Genomic DNA, 19,795 nt, shown 5'->3' on the forward strand with positions numbered 1-19,795 from the left:
GACCCGGTGCAGCCAAATACATAAGTATTTTTAAAAAGTAAATAAAACCTTTCCTTGGGACTTCCCTGGTGTTTCAGTGGTCAGGACTCCGTGCTTCCACTGCAGGGGGTACAGGTTCAATCCCTGGTTGGGGAATTAAGATGCCACGGGCTACAAAGTGTGGCTAAAATAACTAAATAAATAATAAAACCTTTCCTTGAATTTTTCAAGTCCCTGAATCTATATGAATTAAATTTATACCTTTGTGGAATTATTTTACTAAAGCATATGTAAAAAAATGTATTTGACGTAACCCCCCAAATTCTCAATTGGATTTGTAGGTGTCACTTACTAGAGGTCATCCTTTCTAAATAATGGTGACATGGTGATTTCTAACAGTAATGATAAAGGATCAGTTGTAGGCTTCCTCTTCAAACTGTTACCTGGGATGCGTTGATTGCTAAGGTGGTGTTTCCCTAAGGCTGTTACATGGAGAGGGGTTCCTTGGTGAAAGTTGTTGGTCACCTACGTTTGGGAAATGCTGTTAAACAGGTTTCATTACTGTGGGACTTCTCAGAATCCTTCGTGTAGTCGTGTGTGTTGAACAGTCGCTGTGCAGGGGTGTGATCAACATTTATCCAGGTAACTTGACCATGAACTCTTCCTGGAGCGTGTTGTGGCACTGGTGTTCCATAGAACACACTTTGGGAAATGCTGCTCCAGATTTTTCCCCCACCCACCGTAATACAATTCAGTACAAAAAAGAAAAAGTTAAAATGACTGAAAATACTGCCTTTGAGATCCTTAGTCTTCACACTTTTGTACCTGTCTCTAGTTTTTTTCCCCCTTGTAAAAATTTATCTACGTAGCCAAAGTTTTAAACAAAATGAGTTTATTTTATTCAGAGTGTTTCCTCACTCTCTCAGTGTCATTCATTAAACATTTGCCCTAGGTATGGTGGGTATAATAATCCGTTAGAGGGATATAGTGCGATCTATTTAACTAGTCCTTTAGGATTTCCAGACTGTTTAGACTCCGGACCCCCGTGCTCTCAGAAATTACTGGAGACCTCAAAGAGCTTGTGTTTATGTGGGTTTTATCTATCAATATTACTCTATTAGAAATTAAACTGAGAACCTATTAAAATATTTAATTATTAATTTAAAATAGCAGTAATAACTTATTAGATGGTAGCAACATATTTTTGATTAAAAATAACAACATATTCCAAAACAAAAAACAATTTAGTGAGAAGACTGGCATTGCTTTACATTTTTGTTATCTCTTAATGTGGGCTTAAGAGAAGGCAGTGGGGGCTTCCCTGGTGGCGCAGTGGTTGAGAATCCGCCTGCGGATGCAGGAGACACGGGTTCGTGCCCCGGTCCGGGAAGATCCCACATACCGCAGAGCAACTAAGCCCGTGAGCCATGGCCGCTGGGCCTGCGCGTCCGGAGCCTGTGCTCCGCAATGGGAGAGGCCACAGCAATGAGAGGCCCGCATACCGCAAAAAAAAAAAAAAAAAAAAAAGAGAGAGAGAAGGCAGTGGGATTTTTGGGGGTTTTTTGGGTTTTTTTGGTGGGGGCTGTGTTGGGTCTGCGTTGCTGTGCACGGGCTTTTCTGTAATTGTGGCGAGCGGGCTCTTCTCTTCATTGTGGTGCACGGGGCTTCTCATCGCGGTGGCTTCTCATTGCAGAGCACCCGATCTAGGCACCCAGGCTTCAGTAGTTGCAGCACATGAGCTCAGTAGTTGTGGCTCACGGGCTCTAGAGTGCAGGCTCAGCAGTTGCGGTGCACAGGCTTAGTTGCTCCGCGGCACGTGGGATCTTCTTGGACCAGGGATTGAACCTGTGTCCCCTGCACTGGCAGGCGGATTCTTAACCACAGGCAGTGGGATTCTGCATTCAGCCTGTTGCTGCCTGATGATTGGTTGAAGTAGGTGAAGAAAATCTGGCCTCACAAAGACAACGTAGCTGGAAAAGGGAGGCTTGGGGACCCTGCCCCGCCAGAGTCTTCAGACCACATTCTGATAACTGCTCCTCTAGGGCAGTGGTTGATGTAACTGTCAAAATACAGTTGGGGGATATATGTCAACAGTGTTTTGCTTCTAAATAATATTTGAAGCAGCGAAGCAAAGCTTGCAAATGATATTCTTAAAAAAAAGAGGGTAATTAGAGTTAATTCACTTATTCCTGTAATCCTGTCTCTTACTTACATTGTCACTTGCTTTCCTGAGTGTGGAAGATGGGATTGGGGTTACAGCCCTCATTGTAGACCTGGATTTGCCTGTTGTGTGAGGCACGTTCCGCAGCCAGCGAGGGACTCTTGTAAGCGGGCAGTCGGTACTGAATCAGCAGCTTGTGTGCTTGTGGATTATTATGTTGGTTTTCTTTTTAATTTCACGGTAGGACACGTTTTTAATGAGGGAGAAGGCAAGAATAGGTGACAAAGTATAAGTAGATGTTAAAATCAGATTCATTGGGGCTTTTTCTTCGGTAGTGTACAATTACTCACTAGTATTTTCTGTAGGATGTGATCTGGGAAAAAATTGTCTTTTTAAAAAGAATTCAATACTTAAAAAAAAAAGAGATTACTATCTCTGTCTTTCCTCACATGATGGCCCTTTTGAGACCTTTAAATGGCTGATTTTATCGTAAAAATGTTTTTTATAACTACCACAATAGAGGAAGTCTGATTTATTTTCCTGAAAAATCTTTTGGTGTTTTCTCAGAATCTGGAGTAAGTTGTGCATGGGTGTGTATGTGTCCTGTCTGTCTGGGTGGGGAATGGTTGTTTGTTTGTTTTTGTATTTCCCTTGGTGACCGGTGAGCTTGTTCTCAGCTAGACTACATTCCATAAATTCGGTTTCCTCTTGAGAGGTCGTCTCCCCTTTTATGATAAAGTCCTTTACTTTTAAAATCTGGCTATTTGTCTTCCCACTTAAATAATGTCTGGTTACTTGAATATCATTGCATTAGAACGTTAAGTACTTTTAAACCACTAAATTAAAAAAAATCTCCTACTAATCTATCTTAAAAAATCAGTTTCTGCATTAATCTGGCTAGAATTCTAGAAAGGAAGGTATTTTAGAAATCTAATTTCATTTAGTTTAATCAACCCATTTTACCAAAGAGGAAACGAGAGAAGTTGTTATTGTTATCAGTATGCTATTTTTATAGCTCAGAATATGAAAAGTAGGAAACATAGTGGAGACCAGCCAAGAGTATCTTTAACCCCGTTTCTTTCTATAATAAATAATATTCAGAAAGCATAAACTTGGGTGATTTGTTATGAACCTTTCATGTGCAGTTGAGTCAGGGTGGATGATAAAATTGGAGTAGAGTTTTAAAAATTCTGAAGAAAGGGTACGTTGTATTGACAAAGTTACATTTTAAAATTTTGTATCACTTTTTAATGCAAATATCTCGGAAATCTGCACACTGTGCTGGAATCAGTATTTGACGAGAGCTTTAGAGATGATCTTGTGCAGCTTTGGATGTGATCCTCTCTGTCTGAGCACTGACATCAGTTGACCAGTCCCCGCTGGAACTCATCTAATCAGGGAACTCCTTCCATTTTGGAGGGCAGCCTTCATTGTCAGAGAGGCCTCGGTATTGGTTCTGCGTCTGGATCCCCACAGGGTAAGTGCGGGCACCCCAGGAGTGCCGTGGAGTGGCGAAGAACGTGGACTCCCTAGCCAGCTCCTGGGGTTCACGTCCCAGCTCGGCTCTTCCCTTATTTGCCTTTTACAGAGGAAGAAACTCAGGCACACAGAGATTAAGGAGCCTGTGGGTGTTTATATGTTTAACCCTATAAGATTAAACAGATTTTGTCAGTGTTTAGAACACTAGAGTATACCTTATGTGTTGGCTGTTTTATTACCTCAAATCCATAGAACTCTCCCCTCCCTTTTTAAAATTTGAGGTGACATTCCCATAGCATAAAATGAACATAGCATTTTAAAAAACTAATAAACTTTTTTGGTTATATTTTAATGGACTCGAAGAGAATGGATAACAAGTGTGCCATGTGGAGAGTTAACAGTGGCCTTGCAGATAAGCCTAGAGGTTTTTGTCCCCCTGAACTCCAACCTGAACAGCATCTGCTAGAAAATAAATGAAGTCAGCCTTCTTCCGTATTGACCCAACCTAAGTGATGATTATTACTGCATCTCATTAGCCTTCAGTGCAGCCAGAAAGTCTCTTCTGCCTGAAAGTTTGAGTCTGGAACCCCTTCCCTTGTAGCCTTAACTCACATCCTGAATGTACCTCTATTCATTGTCTGCTCCAGAGCTTCTTGAGAGTACCTTGCGAGCCTCAGTAATCTTTTCACAGAGCCTTCAAGCTAAAAGAAATGCCCAGCAATTCTGTTTAATTAACTCCTTAGGTCCAGACAGCTTAATATTTATAGCCTAACATCTTCATATCTATCTATCTATCTATCTATTTATTTATTTATTTATTGGCGGTACGCGGGCCTCTCACCGTCGTCGCTTCTCCCGCTGCGGAGCACAGGCTCCGGACGCGCAGGCTCAGCGGCCATGGCTCACGGGCCCAGCCGCTCCGCGGTGTGTGGGATCTTCCCGGACCGGGGCGCGAACCCGCGTCCCCTGCATCGGCAGTCGAATCTTAATATTTATATCCTAATAACTTCGTAGCTGTTTAAAAAAACACAAAGAAATTGAAAGAAAAAAATAATATAATAACACTTTTAATTCATCTTAAAATAATCACAGGAACTTACTCATGGGATATGTGCTCCTGTTGAGCACAGCAGCGAGTTCTCAAAGCTTGAAGTGAGATGGGACACGGATGCCCTCTTTTCTGTTCCCTGTTGATTTTCACAGGCCACTTCCTTGGGTCATAGCAACTGCTAAAAACTCAGCCTTGCAAAGCTGTGACACCATAAAAAGGAATGCATCGCAATCTAATGTTGAGCTGTGAACTACCTCGAACTAGCAGTTTGTCTGGTACCTGACAGACTCAAAGTATCACTTGTTTCCTTCAAATTTAAAATATCTTATGTCTCCCCTGTACGTTTGCAGGGACGCCTTGGTGCATAGTTTAGGGAACATGGATCTACTTAGAAGTACAGAATTAATTAAATGCTAAGAAGCTTCGAGAAGCCACTGCATTCAAAAATAATAATAAAAATTAATAAACTATATTTTTAGAACAGTTTTGGGTTCATAACAAAATTGAATGGAAAGTACAGAGAGTTTCCTTATACCCCAGTCCCAATACATGTACAACCTCCCCCATTACTAATATCCTGCACCATAGGGTATGTTTATTTCAATTGAGGAACATTGACACAGTGTCAGTGTCCATAGTTTAAGGTTCACTCTTAGTGTTGTGCATTCTGTGGTTTTTGACAAATGTATAACGACATGTATCTACCATTGTAGTAGCATACAAAGTAATTTCACTGCCCTAAACCTTCTGTGCTCATCTGTTCATCCCTCCATCCCCTTGAACTCCTACTGACCACTGATCCTTTTACTGTCGCCGTAGTTTCGCTTTTTTTTTAAAGAGAAAGTTTTTATTTATTTATTTGCGCTGCATCTTAGTTGAGGCACGTGGGCTCCTTATTTGCGGCTCACCAGCTCCTCAGTTGCAGCACGCGAACTCTTTTTTTTTTTTTGCGTTACGCAGGCCTCTCACTGTCGTGGCCTCTCCCGTCGCGGAGCACAGGCTCCGGACGCGCAGGCTTAGCGGCCACGGCTCACAGGTCCAGCCGCTCCGTGGCACGTGGGATCTTCCCGGACCGGGGCGCGAACCTGCGTCCCCCGCATCGGCAGGCGGGCTCTCAACCACTGCGCCACCGGGGAAGCCCAGCACGCGAACTCTTAATTGCAGCATGCATGTGGGATGTAATTCCCCAACCAGGGATCGAACCCGTGCCTCCCACAGTGGAAGCTTAGAGCCCTAACCACTGGACCGCCAGGGAAGTCCCATCCTTAGTTTTGCTTTTTCCAGACTGCCCTATAGTTGGAATCGTACAGCATGCAGCCTTTTCAGGTTGGCTTCTGTCACTCAGTAATGCATTTAAGTTTCCTCCATGTCTTTTCATGGCTTGACAGCTCATTTCTGTTTAGAGCTGAGTAATATTCCATTGTCTGGATGCACCGCAGTTCATTTATCCATTCACCTGCTGAAGCGTGTCTTGGTTACTTCCAAGCTTTGGGCAGTTATGGATAAAGCTGCTCTAAACATCCGTGTGCAGGTTTTTGTGTGGACCTACGTTTTCCACTCATTTGGGTAAATACCAAGGAGCATGATTGCTGGATCACATGGTAAGCATATGTTTAGTTTTATAAGAAACTGCCAGACTGTCTTCCAAAGTGTCTGTACCATTTTGTATTACCTCCGGCAGTGAACGACAGTTCCTGTTGTTTTACATTCTTGCCCACGTTTGGTGTTACCAGTGTTTTGGAATTTGGCCATTCTAATAGGTGTGTGGTGGTATCATGGTTGTTTTAATTTGCAGTTCCTTAATGACATATGATGTTGAACATCTTTTCATTTCTTTCTGTCTGTATATCTTTATTGATGAGGTAGGTGTATGTTCACATCTTTTGCCCATTTGAAAAATTGTATTGTTTTCTTGTTGAGTTTTAAGAGTTCTTTTGGTGTATTTCAGATAACAGTCCTTTATCAGACTTGTCTTCTGCAATTTTTTTTTTTTTTTTTTTTGCGGTACGCGGGCCTCTCACTGTTGTGGCCTCTCCCGTTGCGGAGCACAGGCTCCGGACGTGCAGGCTCAGCGGCCGTGGCTCACGGGCCCAGCCGCTCCGCGGCACGTGGGATCTTCCCGGACCGGGGCACAAACCCGCGTCCCCTGCATCAGCAGGCGGACTCTCAACCACTGTGCCATCGGGGAAGCCCAATATTTTCTTTTAATTAGTGTTAACAGTATATCTTTCTCCATCCCTTTACTTTTTTTTTTTTTTTTTTTTTTTTGAAGCATTCAACATCTTTTTAATAACAAGGTAGGATCTGGGGTTAGTTCTTGTAGCCACGGCTGGCCCGTCGGCCTCTGGCGTGCTTGAACTTCCGGCCCTTGGAGCATACGTAGGGTTTGGTGTGGCTCTGTGGGGTTCCTGGGGCCTTGCCGAAATGCCTGTACACCTCTCGGCCCTTGCGAGGACCAGAGAGGAGGACAGCGCCACAGCCCTTGGGGGAGTCCAGGGCCAGCTGGTCGAAGGTGAGGATCTTGCCCCCGGCCTTGAGGATGAGGCTCTGGGTGCAGCTGCTCACTTGGAGAGAACACACCTTCGGTTTGGGCACCTCCTGGACATGCACACCATCAGTTATAATCCCCACCACCACAGCTGTTTTGCCTTCCCGGCCAGGAAGCTTCATCTTCCTAGTCCTCTGGGGAGGGGACAGAGGTGGCCGGTTGGTGTGGCTCATGAACAGCCCCTTCAGTACAACTTGATTGAAGGTGAAGTTGGTTCGTCTGGACAGAAACCTGTACAGCTTGACCAACAGCTTTAAGTGGGTGTCCTGGCTCTTGGGCTCCTTGCGTCGAACGTTTCGGTCCTTGTTGTGGCAGGTGTCAACTCCCATGATGGCGCCTCCTCCTTAGCCAGGTCCGGAAGGCATCCTTTTACTTTTAATCTATATGTGTCTTTATAAAGTGGGTTTCTCGTAGAAAACACATAGTTGGGTCTTGTTGTTTTTTTTTTTTCTAATCTGACAGTCTCTCTCTTTTTTTTTTTTTTTTTTTTTTGAGGTACGCGGGCCTCTCACTGTCGTGGTCTCTCCCGTTGCGGAGCACAGGCTCTGGACGCGCAGGCGCAGCGGCCACGGCTCACGGGCCCAGCCGCTCCGCGGCATGTGGGATCCTCCCGGACCGGGGCACGAACCCGCGTCCCCTGCATCGGCAGGCGGACTCTCAACCACTGCGCCACCAGGGAAGCCCTGACAGGCTCTTTTAATTGGTATATTTAGACCTTTGATGTTTAAGGCGATTGTTGATATAGTTGGTTTAATATCTATCATATTTGTTACTGTTTGCTGTTTGTTGCGCTTGCTCTTTGTTCCTCTTTATGTTTCCCATGTTTTTTTTGCTTTTTTTTGTGGTGTTAATGAGTATTTTATGTGACTCCATTTTCTCTCTTTTCTTAGCATATCAATTATACTTCTTTTCCTTACTTTTTTTCACGGTTGCCCTAGAGTTTCCACTGCACATTTACAACTAATCTAAGTCCACTTTCAGATGACACTATTACTGCTTCACAGGTAGGGCAAGTACCTTTTAATGACAAAATATTCCTGATTCTTCTCTCCTATCCCTTGTATCATTGTTGTCATTGAGTCAGTTTTATATATATAAGCCTTCAAGAACATATATATGCACATAAGTATACAGTATCAAGTACATTGTTGCTGTTATTATTTTGAACAAACTTACTGTTAGGTCAATTAAGAATAAGAAAAAATAAAAATAAGAAAAATATTTTTTCCTCACTTATTCATACTCCAGTGCTCTTCTTTATGTAGATCTGAGTTTCTGACATGACTTTCCTTCGTACTAGCAACAGATTCCCTCAATTTTTGTTTGAGAAAGTCTTTAATTCTTCCTCAATTTTGAAGGATAATTTTGCAGGGTACAGAATTCTAGGCTGGCATTTTTTTTTTTCTTCTCAACACTTTAACTATTTCACTTTGTTCTCTTCTTGCTTGTATGGATTCTAAGAAGTCAGATGTAATTCTTATATTTGCTCCTTGGTAAGTAAGGTATTTTTCCCCACTCTGGCTTCTTTCAAGATTTTTTCTTTAACTTTGATTTTCTGCAGTTTGAATATGATATGCCTAGGTGTAGTTTTTGTTTGTTTGTTTTGCATTTATCCTGGTAGGTGCTCTCTGAGCTTCTTAGATCTGTGGTTTGGTGTCTGACATTCCTTTGAGGGCAGGGGCAGTTCTTTCGTTGTTGAAAGAACTGTTCCTTCCTTCTCCTTCAGGTATTCCCATTTATGCATATGTTATACCTCTTGTAGTTGTACAAGTTCCCACAGTTCTTGGATTTTCTGTTCTGGGTTTTTTTGTTTTTTCAATCTCTTCTCTCTTTACTTTTCAGTTCTGGGAATTTCTGTTGTCATATCCTCAAGCTCAAAGAGTGTTTCCTCAGCTGTGTTCAGTCTCCTAATGAGCCCATCAGAGGCATTCTTCGTTTCTGTTAGAGTTCTTGATCTCTAGCATTTCTTTTTTATCCTCTCTTAGAACTTTCATCTGTTTACATTATCCCTCTGTTCTTGCATGTTAGTTTTTCCATTAAAGCTCTTACCATATTAATCATAGTTTTGTTGTTTTTTTAAAAATTCCTGGTCTGATAATTCCTACTTTCCTACCATATGTGACTCTGATTCTGATGCTTGTTCAGTCTCTTAAAAGTGTGTTTTTGCTTTGTGGTATACCTTGTGGTTTTTTTTTTTTTTTTTTTTTTTTTTTTTGCCTTGTGGCTTGTGGGATCTTAGTTCCCCAACCAGGGATTGAACCCAGACCATGGCAGTGAAAGCACTGAGTCCTAACCACTGGACTTCCAGGGGTCCCCTGCCTTGTAATTTTTTGTTTCAAGGTGGACATGATGTACTGGGTGGAAGCAACTGTGGTAAAGCGGCCTTCAGCGATACAGCAGTAAAGCTGTGGGAGAGTCAGTGTTCTAGAGTCCTGTGATTAGGTCCTGGTCTTTCAGTGAACCTGTTGCCCTTGGTCTGTGAACTTCACCAGGGCTTCTCAGGCCCCCTCCCCTCCTTAAGTGGGACAGGATAGCTAGAGTGGGCTGGATTTGTGTATTTCCCTTCCCCCAAGTAGGTGAGGCTCTGATACAACCCCAGCAGGTTAGTTGGGCTCTGGCTAAATAGCTAACCTGTTGAGAAGAACAGAATGCCCTGGCTTATTTCAGAATGGTTCCTTTCCCCTCCCCCTGCTGGAGGCACAAGGGGACTTTTCCCCGGATAGTCACTGTAAGGACCCGGCAGGGCTCCGGGAGGTAAAACAGAAGTGTGGGGGACCCCGGATGACTGGGTCCCCCTGGAGGTTTTAGCCCTCAGAGTTGTCCATGGTAGCCTCCAGCAGTTCATCAGTTTACAGTTTGCATTTTCCTCCCCTGGCACTGGTTTCCTGGAGGATTCTGCCCATGGGTTTCTGCTCTGGTAGGTTGTGATTCTCTGTGTAGTTCTGCTGTCTGTCTCTGCCATTTTGGGGGCAGCAGTTTGCCCTGGGACCTCACTTCTCTGATGGATCTAAGAAGAGCTGTTGATGTTTCAGTTCAGCTTTTCCCTTGTTAGCACGGAGTGATGACTTTTTTTTCTTAATGTATTAAACATTTTTAAAATTTTATTTATTTTTGGCTGCACTGGGTCTTTGTTGCTGCACGTGGGCTTTCTCTAGTTGCGGCGAGCGGGGGCTACTCTTTGTTGCGGTGCGTGGGCTTCTCATCGCGGTGCCTCCTCTTGTTGCAGAGCACGGGCTCTAGGTGCGCGGGCTTCAGTAGTTGTGGCACACGGGCTCAGTAGTTGTGGCGCACGGCTCTAGCACGCAGGCTCGGTAGTTGTGGCGTACGGGCTTAGTTGCTCCACGGCATGTGGGATCTTCCCGGACCAGGGATTGAACCCATGTCCCCTGCATTGGCAGGCGGATTCTTAACCACTGCGCCACCAGGGAAGCCCCAGAGTGGTGACTTCTAAGCTCCTTACATGCTGAACCAGAAACTGCGAATTCTCAACATAACATTTTAAAGCGTGTAGGTAATTCAGTGGCATATAGTATATTCACAGTGTTGTGTAGCCACCACCTCTGGGTAGTTCCAAAACATTTCATCACCCCAAAGAAAACCTTATATCCTTTAAACAGTCACTCCCCATTCACCTCTCCCCCCAGTCCCTGGCAGCCACTCCTCTGCTTTCTGTCTCTATGGATTTAATTATTCTGAATATTTCATGTAAGTGGATTGAATTATTCTGCATATTTCATGAGACCTTTTATGTATGACTTCTTACACTTAACGTAACATTTTTGAGGTTCATCCCCGTTGCAGCGTGTATCAGTACTTCACTCCTTTTTATGGGTGAATAATATTCCACCGTATATATATACCACATTTTGTTTATCCATTCACCTGTTGATGGACCTTTTGGATTGTTTCCACCTATTAGCTGTCCTCAATGGCACTGTTATGAATATGCACGCATGGGTCATCGTTTGAGTACCTGTTTTAAATTCTTAGGGGCTTATACCTAGGAGTGGGATTATCGGGTCATACGGTAACTTTGTTTAACTTATTGCGGAACCGCCAAACAGTGGCTGAACCGTTTTGCATCCCCGCCCACAAGGGGAGTTACCATCCCCTGCCCTCCCGACGCCAGCTTTTTATATACCAACTTGTTCTTCATGTGATGTATTTCCGACATCTCTCTGCCAGCCCGCCTGGTTTCTTTGTCCTGGGTGCTCCGTGGAGTAGACACCACCTTTCAGACAGGGCGGAAGGTTTAACAGAGTTCCACACACAGGAGCGGAGTTGGGGTGGCGTGTCGCCAGTACCCCTTGTCCGAGCTTCTCAGCTGCCCCCTCACACCGACTTCGTTAACCTGAACCCCAGGACCCCCCACTTTGGTGCTGAACCCCAACCGGATGCTCTGCACTGGTGCAGGTGTTCACGTTCGTCTTCATCACGTGAGCCGCCTCTCCGTGCTGTCAGGTAGGTTTGAATCCTGACCCCACAGTTTCTATCCGTCCATTCTGGCTTCTTGTGATTTTCCACGTTGACATAAAGGATGGAGCGCACCAACCAGGAATGAGCCTTTGGAAGCTTCAGAGTCCGGTCCGGGCTTCCTGGGGGCGTGAATCCGTGGCCGTTTGGGGGGCCATCATAAATCCACCCACTTTCACTGACATTCAGTTTCCATCTCGCCGCGCAAAAGGACATGAGGAGAGGCCTCCCCAGAGGCCTTTTCAAGGTTTAATACACTATTGCTGGAGTTTCAAATGGGTCTTGGTAAGTAACGTTTTTATCAAGGCACTTTGGAAATAGAAGCTGATGTTATTTTTCCAGCTTTCCTGTGACTTTCCTAATAACCCTCTCAAAAGAGAAAATGTTTCATACCTTGTTCTTGTGAATAATGTCACCAGCTCTTTGTGATTTTTCTTTCCCTCTCTAAAGGCACAGAAGCCAATCTAGAATTTTTTCCACGGTCAGTGTCAGACTCGTTGAAGTGTAGCTAAAAATGTCCATCTTCTTCCATTCTTGAGCCAGGTTACCATCTTTCACAGATTCCTTAAATATCAACCGTAGTGCGGGGGCTTCCCTGGCGGGCCAGTGGTTAGGACTCTGCGCTTCCACTGCAGGGGCCTGGGTTTGATTCCCTGGTCGGGGAACTAGGATCCCACAAGCCGTGTGGCACGGGCAAAAATTAAAAAAAAAAAAGGTCGGCCACAGTGTAGGTTCGAAATTCTTCCCCCCCGCCCCGCCACCCCCACAATTCTATCTATAAGTTTTCTCAGTGTCCTGGGGTTTGAAACACCCAGAATAACTCAGGGAAGTTACGTCCTTGTCGTTTTCCTTTCTGTCTTCCCCAGTCTTGGACTTTAACTGCCTCATCATTATATTGATTATGCTCTTCTTTTTTAAAAAATATTTATTTCTTTTATTTATTTATTATGCTGCGCCAGGTCTTGGCCGTGGCCCTCGGGATCTTTTAGTTGTGGCACGTGGGATCTAGTTCCCTGACCAGGGCTCAGACCCGGGCCCCCTGCGCTGGGAGCGCAGAGTCTTAACCGCTGGACCACCAGGGAGGTCCCAGTTCTGCTCTTCTTCATGTAAATGTGCTTCTTGAGAGACTCGGTGGCAAAATAAGATTGAGCTGTTTCATTTTCCGTGTTGATCACAAAACCTTTGCATTTATTTTAAATAGGGTAAGAATTCTATGGAAAAGCATTTATCTTTTTATCGTTGGTATCGTAGGAATGTAAGTTAATAAAGGAGCAAAAAATAAACAAGGGAGCAAAGACAGGATTTTTATATTTTTGCAGTCAGCTATCACGGGTTTTTAAGGCAATTCTAGTCAACTTAATGACAGTACTTTGGGTAACAGCTGTTAAGAATGTTGTATTGATAGTGAAGGTCAGAAGGTCTTGAACACTGTGTGGCCTTTTCTGAACTATATATGATAAAGTTTTCCATTGTATATGAAGGTCAGGAGACTAAAGAAACACGCAGAACTTGGAAATTGCCACCGGACTATTATGTTACGATTCAGGACAGCGCCCTGTCCTACTTTAATTCAAGGCAAATGTGATAACGATAAGAAGAAAGAAAAGGGCAAACCCGGCCTGTATTTTCTGGTAACCTAGCAAAAAAAAAGGAAATTTAAGGAAATCATGACAGGTGCTTTTTTGCATAACTAGATTTCTGATTGACTTGCGTTGTAAGCGTTACTTGAAAAATGGATGTGTACAGACCACCGACTTGAAATGCTCTAACAGTGGTTTGGCAGTAGATTTGTTCCTGTCATGCTATATATTTAATTCTGTAGGAAACTGCATAAAAATATATGTACTCTGAATAACTTCCATGCACTTAAGATATGAACTGAGAGGTGTCAAAGGGCTCCGTTCCAAAAATATTTTCCTCCACCAGCTGGCAAGGCGCCTGCGTTTCTTACCTTAGTTTCTACTTTTGTATTAAATCATTGAAATCCTTGGCACAGTGCAGGTGTGGCTATCTTGTCATTATCCTTCATTTGCACCCAACTCACGTTGGTTTCTCAGACTAGCAGGCCAGTCCTGGCAGGATTGTGAGGAAGTGGAAAGCTGGAGCAGGTGAGTTTAGATTTGGTACAAATGAAGAGGTCAGGAAAATCTGGAAGCACACACTGAAGGGGGTGGCTGGGGGGTGGGGAGGGAGGCAGGTGTATACGTTGGTAACCCTGCGTGTGCAGAAAGGCAGTGGGGTGACCTGAAGATAAAGTTCACAGTTTTGCATGGCATCGCCTGTGAAAAATGCTGTCTATTACATCTCAGCGAATTAAGTCATGCATGAAATGCTTTTGCTTACGGAGGGCTCCTGTGCTAGGACAAAACCAGTGGCCATAGGTGGTACCAGTTGTAAGTATCCTAGAAGAGCGAATCCAAAGACAGCTGTCTCCCAGAATAGCTCTCTGGGGGTGGGGATGGGGTGCGGTAGGGGTGCGTACAGAGGGCAGGAAAGCATTTAAGGGAGCAAAAGTGGAAATTGCCCAGTTTCTCTTAAAGAGAACTCTCCAAATGCCTCTATTCATGAGCCTCGCTTGATACGTTCGTTCATTGTTGGGGAGTGCAGCAGAATCTCCGGGAGAACGTCCCGTTCCAAACCTGCCCAACCCCAGGTCAGTCTGACTGGCTCAGATTCCAAGGTGCAGCCCAGGAGACAAGGTCTGGAAGATGTGGCCTGGACCCCGGTTATGGCGCACTGCCGTGGTGCATGAAGTCACTGTATTCCTTGCCCTCTGTGGTTTGAGCTCCCCTCGTCTGTTAGGATACAAATTTTAAGAAGTTTCTCCAGTTTCCCACCTCTTCTTCCCGTCACAAAGCCGCATTCTGAGATATCTCAGTAATCATGCGTGAACAGTCACCACCAGAGGGAGCAGAGCATGAGAAGAGCTCATAGGGCCCCCTGAACCTAACCCGGGCACCCACCACGCTGGTCAGAGAAGATCCCCGGGTTCCCTGGGGATGTCAGCCTGCAGACCGCCCACCTGTGGGGTATTGTGGGACTCCGGCCAGGTGCCTTCTCCGTTCCCAGGGATGCTGAGCTGAGGGCAGGGCTCCCCGCACAAGGGGCTGCAGAGCATTCATGACCAGGACCCCGGAGGAGTCCTGTGAGCCCAGAGCACTTCCGCCTGGACCCCTCCCAATGCAGACACTGAAGTTTGAGGACTGTCTGCCCTGTGCATCTCGCCCATCACCTGGAGCTTCTGGAGGAGTCGGGCAAGAGCTTTTGCCGTTGCAAATTGTGTGGCAGCTGAACACAAGGCTCCCACGCTGGAGTGGCTGCCGCGTCACGTTTGTGACATTCAAGAGAGGCTCTCGGCATGTGGGATAGTTAGTTGTCCATGGAGCTCAGGAGACAACAGTGGAACACAGACATCACGGTTAGACCTGCGGGTTATGTTTCAGGTTGGTACCTGACCTGTTCATGTGATGCAGTGAATCTCAATATTGAGTAAAACAGAATTTGATTAGAAAAGTAATTGATTTCACTTCTTGTTAGGGAAGTGTCTTCATTTGCTTACTAGAAAATCTGTGAATGTGATATTGTTACTTTGGAGCGTTAAATCCAACTTACTGTGAAAATCAGAGTGCTAGAAAAATGAGATAATGGGCAACTGAAGGGTAGGTAGCCTCATATTTATTTATGTATTTATGTATTTATGTATTTGGCCATGCCGTGCGGCATGTGGGATCTTATTAGTTCCCTGACCAGGGATCGAACCTGTGCTCGCTGCATCAGAAGCACAGAGTCTCAACCACTGGACCACCAGGGAAGTCCCTAGGTAGCCTATTTAAATGTTAAAAGAATATTTGTTGGAGGCTGCTTAAAATATTCACATTTTCCTGATAATTGTGAGTAAAATATGCTAAATACCTCCCTTAATGGCTTCGGATCGGTTATTATACTGTGTTGTGGATGGTACCTGTAGATCTTCGTGGACCCGTCTAGAGAGCAGACTTGGAACTTGTTTAAAGAGGGATATCCTGATTCTATTGCCTACCTGCCCATCGGCCCATCCACCCACCCAGTTTCCTTTTCATCTTTCTCATAACAGTGAAGTAAGCATGTTTAATTATGTAACCTCCTGACTAGTGTAACGAAGATGCTCGTCTATAAAATCAATTAGGGGAACAAGATGGAAGCAGCCCTCTTGGAAGTTATTTTTTTTTATTATTCTCAATAAAAGCGTAAGGCTTTTGTCTTTATCACTTGGGCTTTTCACCGTTATTCAAAGCATACTCGATCGGGGCTTCCCTGGTGGCGCAGTGGTTGAGAATCCGCCTGCCGATGCAGGAGACACGGGTTCGTGCCCCGGTCCGGGAAGAGCCCACGTGCCGCGGAGCGGCTGGGCCCGTGAGCCGTGGCCGCTGGGCCTGCGCGTCGGGAGCCTGTGCTCCGCAACGGGAGAGGCCACAGCAGTGAGAGGCCCGTGTACCGCAAAAAAACAACAACAAAAAAACAAGAAAAAACATACTCTATCATTTCAGCTTCAAATTAACTTCTTTATTACTTTCAGCCTCTCTGTGTCACTAGCCTTTACTTTCTTTAAAGATGCGGCAAGCGTCTTTCCTAATTTGTATTTCTTCCTTGGCTCTCTCCTGGGGTCATGTGGGGAAGTCTCCATGAACTATTAAGATATTGCTGCTGAAGGCTGTGAAATACAAATACAATTGGAGAACCACAAGCATAAAAGAAATGTAGTTTTACAGTTTGATTTCCAGTTACATCAGGGTGCTAGGTGAAGACGCCAGGTTTCTGAGGGTCAGCTAACAGAGATTTCACTGTGTTTGGGAATAGTGATTCTTACCTGGACGGGTGTCAGCAGTCGTATGAAGCCCCTAAAACCTCCTGCCATGTGCCACATGTATTTTCGCATTTTTACCTTGGGAGGGGGTTCGTGGCTTTCATTAGATTATCAAAAGAGTCCATGATCTGAAAAGGTCCTGAATGTTGTTTTAGGAGGACCTGCCTCTTTACTAACAGATCTTCAGTTATTTGTCTCTCAGGTGTGTGGGGATGCTGTGTTTAAGCCAGATTTAATATCAGAAATTCCACTTGGCTTTTTTTAATCCTAATTTTTTTTTTTTTTTTTTTTTTTGCGGTACGCGGGCCTCTCACTGCTGTGGCCTCTCCCGTTGCGGAGCACAGGCTCCGGATGCGCAGGCTCAGCGGCCACGGCTCACAGGCCCAGCCGCTCGGCAGCACGTGGGATCTTCCCGGACCGGGGCACGAACCCGTGTCTCCTGCATCGGCAGGCGGACTCTCAACCACTGCGCCACCAGGGAAGCCCTAATCCTAATTTTTTTAAAGCACATTTGAGATCATCACACGATTGCTCAAAAACAGCATTGTGACTGTTGCTGTCTCCTGCCCCATTGTGTAGCTACATCTTTTAGGAAATCAGTCTCAGTGGTGAGTAAAATTGAGCATATACAGTGCCCAGCACATAGTCAGTGCTCAGGAAATAAGTGTTGTATTTGATGTTGAATCTACAAAACTAGATATATTCAAGCCAGTAGAATTTTCAGGTCACAACAGAAGCAAATTGAAACATATTGATGAAAAAAATTTTTAATGACAGTCTCGATAAACATCAACAAATACAAAGTAAAATTCCTCTGTACAACATCAGCAAATCAAATCCAACAGTATATCAATACAAAAAAAAATGATACACCATGACCAAATGGGAATTATTCTATGTGCACAAGGCTGTTTCAGCATTAAAAAATCAGTAATCCACCATATCAACAGGTTAAAAAAAATCATGATCATATAAATCAGTGCAGAAATAGCATTTGACAAAATCCAACACTCGTTCATGGTAAAAACTCCAGCAAGTTAGGAATAGAGGGGAACTCTCTCAACCTGATAACATCTACAAAAAAACCTACTTAATAAACATAATTAATGGTGAAACAAAAATTGGGAGGTTGTGGAAACCGTTAAAGCTTTATTGTTTAAGGGTGATCAGTGGTTTAAAGTTTTTTTCTTTCATAGCAGTCAAATTCATGATGAAACATCACAGACAGAGAGATGTATTGAGTTAACTTATTTGATATACCAAAACAGATTAGTATGAATCCTGACTGGATACTTGATGATATTAAGTAATTACTGTGAATTTTTAGGTGATAGTGCCATTATGGTTGGTTCCCAAAAGAGTAAACTTTTAGAGATGTATGTTGAAGTATTGAGGGGTGAAGTTATATGATGTCTGGGATATGTGTCAAAATATTTGAAATTGGTGATAGGAATGGGGGTGTATAAATCAAACGAGATTGGCCCTTTGTTGATAATTGTAGTGGTTGAATCATGGTTCCATGGGGCTCATTATTCTAGTCTTTCTACTTTTATATCTTACATAATATAAAAAGATAAAATTACATGATATAGAACTTGTTTCATCTCACCCATTAGGATGGCTGCTATCAAAAACCAGAAAGTAGGGCTTCCCTGGTGGCGCAGTGGTTGAGGGTCCGCCTGCCGATGCAGGGGACATGGGTTCGTGCCCCAGTCCGGGAGGATCCCACATGCCGCGGAGCAGCTGGGCCCGCGAGCCATGGCCGCTGAGCCTGCGCGTCCGGAGCCTGTGCTCCGCAGCGGGAGAGGCCACGGCAGTGAGAGGCCCGTGTACCGCAAAAAAACAAAACAAAACAAAACAAAACAAAAAACCAGGAAGTAACAAGTGTTGGAGAGTATGTGGAGAAATTGAAACCTGTGCACTGCTGGTGGGAATGTAAAATGATGCAGCCACTATGGAAAACAGGATGGCAGTTCCTCAAAACATTAAAAATAGGATTACTGTATGATCCATCAATCCCACTTCTGGGTATGTAGCCAAAAGAATTGAAAGCAGGGTCTCGATACATGTACACACATGGTTCATGAAGCGTTATTCACAGTAGCCAAAAGATGGCAGCAACCCAAGTGTCCATTGATGGATGAATGGATAAACAAAGTGTGGTGTATACATACAGTGGAATATTCTTCAGCCTGAAAAAGGAAGGGAATTCTCACACATGCTATAACATCAGTGAACCTCGAGGACATTATGCTGATTGAAATAAATCAGTCATAAAAGGACAAATATCCGACTGTGTGAGATCCCTAGTGTCGTCAAATCCATAAGAGACAGAAAGTAGACTGGTATTTGCTGGGGGCTGGAATGAGGAGGATGGAGAATCATTGTTTAATGGGGACAGAGTTCCAGTTTTGCAGGATGAAAACAGTTCTGGAGATGAATGTTCTTAATGCCATCGAGTGGTACACTTAAAAAGGTTAGCATGGTAAATTTTAAGTTGTGTATTTTACAACAATTTAAAAAACTTGGAATTTGGAGGAATAAATAGAAGGCTCCCTTTAAGCTTGGAAAAGTTGGAATTGTAGAAAATGTAATTTTGCTCCCTGTGAATGAATTCTTTTGCAGCATGTACTTAAAACTTATCAACCATAACATAAGCTGTACCGGGGGTAGGGAGTGTTCTCTTCGCCGTTATTTCCTCAGCACTTAGAAGACTATCTGGGACTCAATAAAGATGGATGGACGGGATGATGGATGGATGGATGGACGGTGGATGGATGGATGGTGAATGGATGAACGATGGATGGGTGATGGATGGATGGACAGTGCATGGCTGGGTGATGGATGGATGGACGGTGAATGGATGAACGATGGATGGGTGATGGATGGATGGATGATGGATGGATGGACGGTGGATGGATGGATGATGGATGGGTGATGGATGGATGGATGATGGATGGATGGATGGTGAATGGATGAACGATGGCTGGGTGATGGATGGATGGACGGTGAATGGCTGAACGATGGATGGGTGATGGATGGATGGACAGTGGATGGATGGATGAATGGACGGTGGATAGAAGGAAGGTAAAAGAAAGAAGCGCCTTTTGCTGGATTCTCCCCAGCCTGTCATCTCTCCTTAACTCTCAGTCCAGGATGGGAACAGCTCTCCCATCAGCCATGTGCTGTGGAAGCCTAGACACCAAACCACAGTCTGGGGTCAGCCCCTTCAGCCATTTACTGTTTCTTGTCTTGTCCTGA

At 44.4% G+C, this 19,795-nt stretch overlaps 1 protein-coding gene and 1 pseudogene across 2 annotated transcripts in view; one reads left to right on the plus strand and one right to left on the minus strand.

The window, feature by feature from the left end:
* Window positions 1-19,795, plus strand: part of CLSTN1 (calsyntenin 1) — an 80,112-nt gene that overhangs the window by 10,954 nt on the left and 49,363 nt on the right. The window lies entirely within an intron of this gene.
* On the minus strand, window positions 6,931-7,572 carry LOC131750266 (large ribosomal subunit protein eL18 pseudogene; annotated as a pseudogene).

This window comes from Kogia breviceps, chromosome 1, assembly GCF_026419965.1.
Source record: "Kogia breviceps isolate mKogBre1 chromosome 1, mKogBre1 haplotype 1, whole genome shotgun sequence".
Lineage (NCBI taxonomy): Eukaryota > Metazoa > Chordata > Mammalia > Artiodactyla > Physeteridae > Kogia > Kogia breviceps.